General features: G+C 46.1%; 2 pseudogenes; one reads left to right on the forward strand and one right to left on the reverse strand.

Moving 5' to 3' along the window:
• Positions 1-157: 157 nt before the first annotated feature.
• LOC103275131 lies at positions 158-1,518 on the reverse strand (annotated as a pseudogene).
• A 4,049-nt stretch (positions 1,519-5,567) lies between these two features.
• Positions 5,568-6,153, forward strand: LOC103275132 (annotated as a pseudogene).
• The last annotated feature ends 1,322 nt before the right edge of the window (positions 6,154-7,475 follow it).

Consider the following 7,475-nt stretch of genomic DNA (forward strand, 5'->3'; position numbering starts at 1 on the left):
TCCGGCTACTCGGAAGGCTGAGGTGGAAGGATCGCTGGAGCCCAGCAGGCGAGGCTGCGAGCGGCCGCTGCACTCCAGTCTGGGCGACCGAGTGAGACTCAACTCAAAAAAAAATAAAAATAAAAAAGACTGGGATGGCAGATATTAGAGATAATATTCATTTAGCCTTCCAAGCTTTCTGGGCAGGCTTGATGATCTTGCCAGCTCCAGCAAGGTCATCTTGTCCACTGCTCTGCTGATACCCACAGCAACTGTCTCATATCATAATAACAAAATGACCCAGAGGAAGATTGAGAAGCTCTCCACACATACGGGCTTAACAGGAGCCACACTAACGATAGCAGTGTCACCAGACTTCAAGAATTTAGGGCCATCTTCCAGATTCTTACTAGAATGGTGATCAATCTTTTCTTTCATCTTAGCAAACTTGCAAGCAATGTGAGCTCTGTGATAATCCAGTGCAGAGGGATAGCCAGCACTGATTTGGCCTGTATGGTTCAGGATAATCACCTGAGCAGAAAAGCCAGCTGCTTCCACCGGTGGGTCATTTTCTGTCACCAGCAATGTTGCTATGACGAACATCTTTGACAGACACATTCTTGACACTAAGACCTACATTGTCCCCAGCTTTATGGTGTATTTCAACAGACTTTTCTTCATTTGTAACATTGACTAGAGCAAAGGTGACCAACCACCGTGCTGGGTTTGAGAACACCAGTCTCCACTCAGTCCACAGAAGCAGTATCAATACAACCAATTTTGTAGACGTCCTAGAGAGGTTGATCAGTTGGACAAACTGGCGGTAGGATGTACCATCTTCAGTGACTTTCCATTCCTTGAACCAAGGAAGTGCTGACTTCCTTAACGATTTCCTCATATCTTTTCTGCCTGTAGGGTGGCACAGTGGAATCTATTAGCAATTAGTCGTTTTACACCCACTATGTAAACCAGAAGGGCAGGCTCATGAGTCTGCCCATTCTTGGAGATAGCAGCTTCAAATTCACCAGCACCAGCAGTAACAATAAGGACAGCTAGGTCAGCCTGAGATGTGCCTGTAACTATGTTTTCGATAAAGTCTCTGTGTCCTGGAGCATCAATGATACATAGCACATGCCTGTCTCAAATTTTCGCAGGGAGATATCAGTGGTGATACCATGTTCACACTCTGCTTTCGGTTTATCCAAGACCCAGGCATACTTGTAGGAGCCCTTTCCCATCTCAACAGCTTCCTTCCAAAATGTTTCAGTGGTCTTTTGTTGATTCCACCACATTTGTAGATCAGATGGTCAGCAGTGGTGGACCTGCCCGAACCTTCACGTCCAGTGATGACTGGATCACAAGCAGTTGCTTTAGGGTCTTTTCATCTCCCATTTTGGCTTTTAGGGGTGGTTTTCATGGCACCTGTGTGTCCTGGGGGCAAACTCATTGCCAAAAAGTTTTGCCTTCATTTTTAAGGGAATTTTAACTGAGTATACAACGCTCAGTCCAGAACCACTCCCTCTCTGGGCTCTTCTCCATTATGGAGGTAAGGCTTTTTTGGGTAGTCTACCCGATGCCCTGTGAATCCTGTGATTTTTCAGTCTTGCTGGTGGGAAGAGACACTACTCCCAACCTTGTGAGTCCCTAGACACAGTTACCTCTAATGCTTTTGGGTGATTCCTTCCCTGGACTCATGTAGTTTCCTCATGCATGCACTAAAAAGTACTCTACTGGATAATCAAGGTAGGGCCCTGCAGATATACAGGGTTCTCTGTGTTGCTGTCTCTTCTCAGATACAGTATTTTCTCCCATGGACTTTATCTGATTTGTTCTCTCTGGACTTTCAGATTCGTCTACTTAACACAGGGGGCTCTGCCTGTGTTTCTCCTCTTTGCACCATGGCCTGGAAATCTTTCTAGGTAGTAAGCTGGGGCAAGAGTAGGACTCTTCTTGTTTCCCGTCTCTCAGGGATTACTGTCATTTGTTGCTTGATGTCCAGTATTTTGAAAACAGTTATTTCATATATTTTTTCCATTATTTGTTGTTTCAGGTGAATAGGTTGGAGCTCTTTATGACCTTACACAACAGTTTTAGTGAAGTCGTAAGCACATCACAGCTCTTTTGAAAAGTTTTGTCTTTAAGAAAAGGAGATGCATACTTGTTGATGGGAATATAGTTTGAAGAGATTTTTGTGGGTTTCTTCTTTAAATGAGAAACGGTTGAGCATATTTGATGCTGATAAGAATGATCTAATTGAACGGTAGAGACTGATAAAGCAGGAGAAAGGAGTGAAAGATTGAAGCCTTTTTGAAGACAAGGGATGAGACCTAGCGTACAGGTTCAAAGACTGGGCTTTGACAGGGCCAGATCAGTTTTTCCTTTGTAAGAAGGAATATAAGTAGAGAGAAAAATATTGATAGTGGTAAAAAGAAATACCTCTTGTCTTAGTTCTTTCATTTTTCCGATAAAATATGAGAAAATGTCTTAAAATGAGAATAGCGTGTGGGAGGGAAGATAAGAGAGGTGTGTGAAAGAAGTTTCAAGCTGGAAGAGAAGCTATGAAACAATCATTTTGAAAAAGTAAAGAAATAACTCTAGAAAAATTTGGCCTGCTTGGCCGTATTAAGTGCCCACTTGAGGTGTATGATTATAAATTTAAAGTCAAGTCAGCAACCAAAAATTGGTATACTTTTTCCTCTTAAAACATGAGTTGCTTGGGTGCTAGTATAAAAAAGACAGACATTTGAACTCAGAGTGAGACTTTGTGATAAATGTTATAGAATAAGAAAGGGCAAAGGAGTAAAGTCTTGATTAGTTCATGATTTTAATGACAGATCATGAAACTCAAGCTGGATAAGGGCAACAAGTGGTAATAGTTTGTGGACAAAGTAGTGGCGCTGGAAAGTAAGCAAATAATCAAATAATTATGAGAGCATGCCAAGAGAAGAAAGCCAACTTTAAGAGGCACCTAGTAGCTAAATCTGAACAACAAAATAAGTTATGGGATTCTTGGGAAGATGGCAGCTGAGCTGGTTTAGACTAAGCAAGTCCCAGGGTGAGAGACTATATGGAAAATTTTGCATATGTCAGTAAGTGGACATGTGAGTGGCTGACTGAGTAGGGACTTGGGAGCAAGTGACCAGGGCTCTCCTGGTTAAGCAGCTGGTATCGCAGCTGCTCTGCTTGGTCCCTAGTGCTTCCCAAGGTGCTGAAACAGAGCACCATTTAAAAAAAATCAACAAAGCCTTTCCCGGGAAGAAACTTCTGGGAGAGACTGCCGGCTCCAGACACTGCCTCGTCACTGCAGTACCCGGCCAGACACTGACAGCAAGGGCTGCAGAGGCAGCCCAGTGAGGGAGCCCAGAGGCAGAGCCCCACTATAGAAGATGAAAGAGGCACCCTGCCACCATCTTGAAAACTGGGCAAAACAGTGCTTGACTTGTTCACCATGGAGCAACAGATCCAACCCAATCTCCGTAGCAGATTAACTATGCAGGGGTTGATCGTGAGCCAGAGGGACTCTCCAGAAAGCACAAACTCCAGAGGGACACGAGTGTTGAGTCTCAGGAGCCTCACTCCCTACCCTGATTCAGTTGTGGGACAAAGGGTGTGGCCAGAAAAGGACAAGGAAGTCCTCCAAGGAGATCAGTGGTGAGTCCAGGGATTACCCAACCCCTGCCTCCCCAGCAATCCTCTGAGCCAAAGACCCACATGGCTGGGGCACAACTGAGAGGGAGGAACCCAGCAGAGCCTGGACATCAGCAGCATTAGGACTCTGCTCCAGGATAAGCCTGGCTGGGCCACCCCCCCCACCAGTACCCGGGGAAGAGACAATCCCACACCTCCCCACTGGAAGGGATCCACCTGACCACACGAGCATGGGAGGGGAGGACTGAAGCCCACTCAGCTCCACTGCCCCTTCCTCTTCCCTGGGCCAGACACTGGGGAGATGGTGAATGAGGTCATAGCTCTGCAGGAGACAGCAGAGGGGCAGCTGAGAGGAACGACTACAGAATCTGCCACCAAAAGGCAAGGTTTTTTGTTTATTTTTTAAAAAATATTTTTCCTTTGTACATGAATGTGTATGTGAGAGTTGGATCCGCCTCCCCCCACCCTTTTTTTCTTTTTTCATTCTTCTTTTGTGTTTTGTTGTATGTGTGTGCGTGAAGGATTGAGTGTTAATCTTTCAGGGTATTTTGGGGGGTTTATTTTTGCTTTCCTGTTCTTCTCTTTCTGGGTGTGAATACATGTGAGAGCGTTCCATTTGAATTTTTTTTTTTTTCCTTTTCTTTTTCTCTTTTTCATCTCCTTTCATTTTGGGTTGGGTGTCTGTGTGTGTGTGTTTGGTTTTCCTGTTTTTTTGCTTTGTTTTGGTTTGTTATTATTCCAGTTTGTTTTGGGGGGGGTGTGTGTATGTGTTTTGCTTTGGTTTCTGCTCTTGTTGTTCTATGTTTTTAAAATTATTTTTAAATTTTTGACCGTCTTATCTCATTCTACTTTTTTCTGTTATCCTCATTGCTGTCACTGTATCTGACTTGGGGCTACACACACATACCCACTGCATCGTCATATAGAGTGGTGGTGGGGAGTGGGTCTTAGGGAACCCGTACCACAAGCAGTGAACATCATGATTTGCAAGTAGTTTCTGAATCCTAGCTCCTCATCCTCCACCTTAGTCAGCTCTCAAAACTACAAGAGACAGCAAAGCTTCCCACTCACAGCCCTGTTTCAAAATAGAAAATTCAGAGCCCTGATCAGGGAAGAACAGAGGGCTGAGACACTAAACAATGGAACTAAAGAGAAAAGGAAGGGATCTGTCACAAATGAGGAAAAAAAGTCAACAGAAGAACATAGGTGATTCCCAGAGAAAACACCTGAAAAATCAAATCTCAGAGTCCTACAATGGAAGTCACCAACAACTGGCCCCAGAATACAACAGGTATTAGGGAATGGATGGAAAGGGTGAATATGACTCAAGAAAGACGAGATGTAACACTGAAAGAACTTGTAACAGAGATTTGGGCCATAAAAAATTTCATCCAGGAAATAAATAACAAGATGACAAGCATGAAAAGAATTAATCAAGCAGAAGAAATAATCTCAGAACTTGAAGACCAAAACATGCAATTAATCTGGTCTGTAAAAAACACAGAAAGAAAACTCAGAAAGAACAAAGCCTCCAAGAGATGTGTGATTCTATCAAGAGGCCGAACATACCCCGGATTGGTATCCCAGAAGAAGAAAGGGAAATGAAGAACACCTTGCAGCAAGTATTGCAGGAGGTTATCCAGGAAAACTTTCCCCATCTCATCAGAGATGTGACCATCCAAATACAAGAGATACAGAGGACCCCCGCAAGACATCAATGAGAAGACCAACCTGTAGACACAGTAATTCGCCTACACAAAGCAGGCACAAAAGAAAAAATCCTTGAATATCACAGAGTGGAAAGAATGAGGAGGCTGCGTCTGGCTCCCGCTCTCACAGGCACTGCCGTACATTGAGCTCCATAGAGACAGTGCCAGGGCAAGCAAGAGCCAGACAGGCACTGGGCAACTCTGTGCCGCGCAGAGGAAAAATAACTCAACATGGGTAAAGGAGGTCCCAAGAAGCTGAGAGGAAAAATGTCATCATACGCATTCTTTGTGCAAATTTGCCGGGAGGAGCACAAGAAAAAGCACCTGGATGCTTTTGTCAACTTCTCAGTTTTCTAAGAAGTGCTCAGAGAGGTGGAAGACCATGTCTGCTAAAGAGAAGGGAAAATCTGAAGACACGGCAAAGGTGGACAAGGTCCGTTATGAAAGAGAAATGAAACTCTGTATCCCTCCTAAAGGGGAAACAAAAAAGAAGTTCAAGGATCCCAATGCCCCCAGGAGGCCTCCCTTGGCCTTCTTATTCTGTTCTAAGTATCGCCCCCAAATCAAAGGAGAGCATCCTGGCCTATTCACTGGTGATATCGCCAAGAAGCTGGGAGAGATGTGGAATGACACCGCTGTGGATGACAAGCAGCATTACGAGAAGAAGGCCACGAAGCTGAAGAAGAAATACGACAAGGATATTGCTGCTTACTGAGCTAAATACAAGCCCGGTGCAGTGAAAAAGGGAGACATCAAGGTGGAAAAGAGCAAGAAAAAGAAGGAAGAGGAGGAAGATGAAGAAGATGATGACGGATAAGTTGGTTCTAGCACAGTATTTTTTTTTTCTTGTCTATAAAGAATTTAACCCCCCTGTACACAGCTCACTTCCTTTAAAGAAAAAAATTGAGGCTGGACTCGGTGGCTCAGACTGTAATCCCAGCACTCTGGGAGGCTGAGGCGAGGGAGTGGCCTGAGCCCACAGGTTCAAGATCCACCTGGGCAACTTGGTGAGACCTCGTCACTATAATAAATAAAAAGTCAGCCAGGCGTGGTGGCGCACGCCTGTAGTTCCGGCTACTTGGAAGCCTGAGGCGGAAAGATCCCCGGAGCCCAGCAGGTGGAGGCTGTGGTGGCCGGACACGTGCCACTGCACTCCAGTCTGGGTGACAGAGTGAGACTCCAACTCAAAAAAAAAAGAAAAAGAAAACAATTGCAATGCAAGCCTGTGTAAGATGTTTTTAAACCGCACCGTGTCTTTTTTTTTTTTTTTTGAATAGTTAACACACCACCAAACGTGTCTTTAGATAGTCCTGTCTGGTGGTATCTTCAACAGCCACAAACCTTGCCTGGTACAGTAAGGAGGGTTGTAAATTGGCACGGAAATTTAGAGCAGGTTCTTGTTGGTGTACAGCACAAGTTAGTTATATATGGGGATGGTAGTTTTCTCATCTTCAGTTATCTCTGATGCAGCTTATATGAAATAATTGTTGTTGTGTTAACTGAGTACCACAGTGTAATTGCAAAAAAAAGAGAGAGAGAGGGAGAGAGAGGCGGGAAGAGGGTGGCTGAGCCAGTCGGACTAAGAGAGGCCCTGTGTGAGTGAGTGGGTGGAAGGGAAATTTCGTGCATGTGCTGGTGAGCCAGTGGGCGTGTGAGTGGCTGAGTGACAGCGAGGGAGCAGGCGACCAGGACTCACCTGGTGCAGCAGCTGGTGCCCCGGCGTCTGGGCTTGGACGCTAGCGTATTGCCGGGACACACGAGCCGAGGGCCGTCTTCTCTTTCTTTTCTTTCTTTTTTATAAAATCAGCAGACCCTCCCTGGCAAGAAAATGCCGGGAGAGACTGCCTTCAGTGGGGCCGGTGAGCCGGTGGCCAGGCCCCGGGGGCCGCAGCGGGTGCTGCAGCTTCTGTGCCTCTCCCCGGCTCTTCCCGGGTCGCAGAAGCGGAGCGCCACGGCTTTTTCCCAACGGACAGGGGTTTTCCTTGGGAAAAGCCAGGGAGACGCTCTTGCCCCGGGCGCTCCCGCACCCCTGCAGCAGGGGAGAGTCGCTCCGGGCTCTGCCCCATCCCTTCGGCCCCGGGCAGGGCGCCGGAAGGGGCCGCGGGCGGAGTCCCGGGGCGAGTTCCCGCGGCAGAGGAC

The sequence above is a fragment of the Carlito syrichta genome, unplaced genomic scaffold (assembly GCF_000164805.1).
Source record: "Carlito syrichta isolate Samal-C Ts95f unplaced genomic scaffold, Tarsius_syrichta-2.0.1 Scaffold315331, whole genome shotgun sequence".
NCBI classification, from domain to species: domain Eukaryota; kingdom Metazoa; phylum Chordata; class Mammalia; order Primates; family Tarsiidae; genus Carlito; species Carlito syrichta.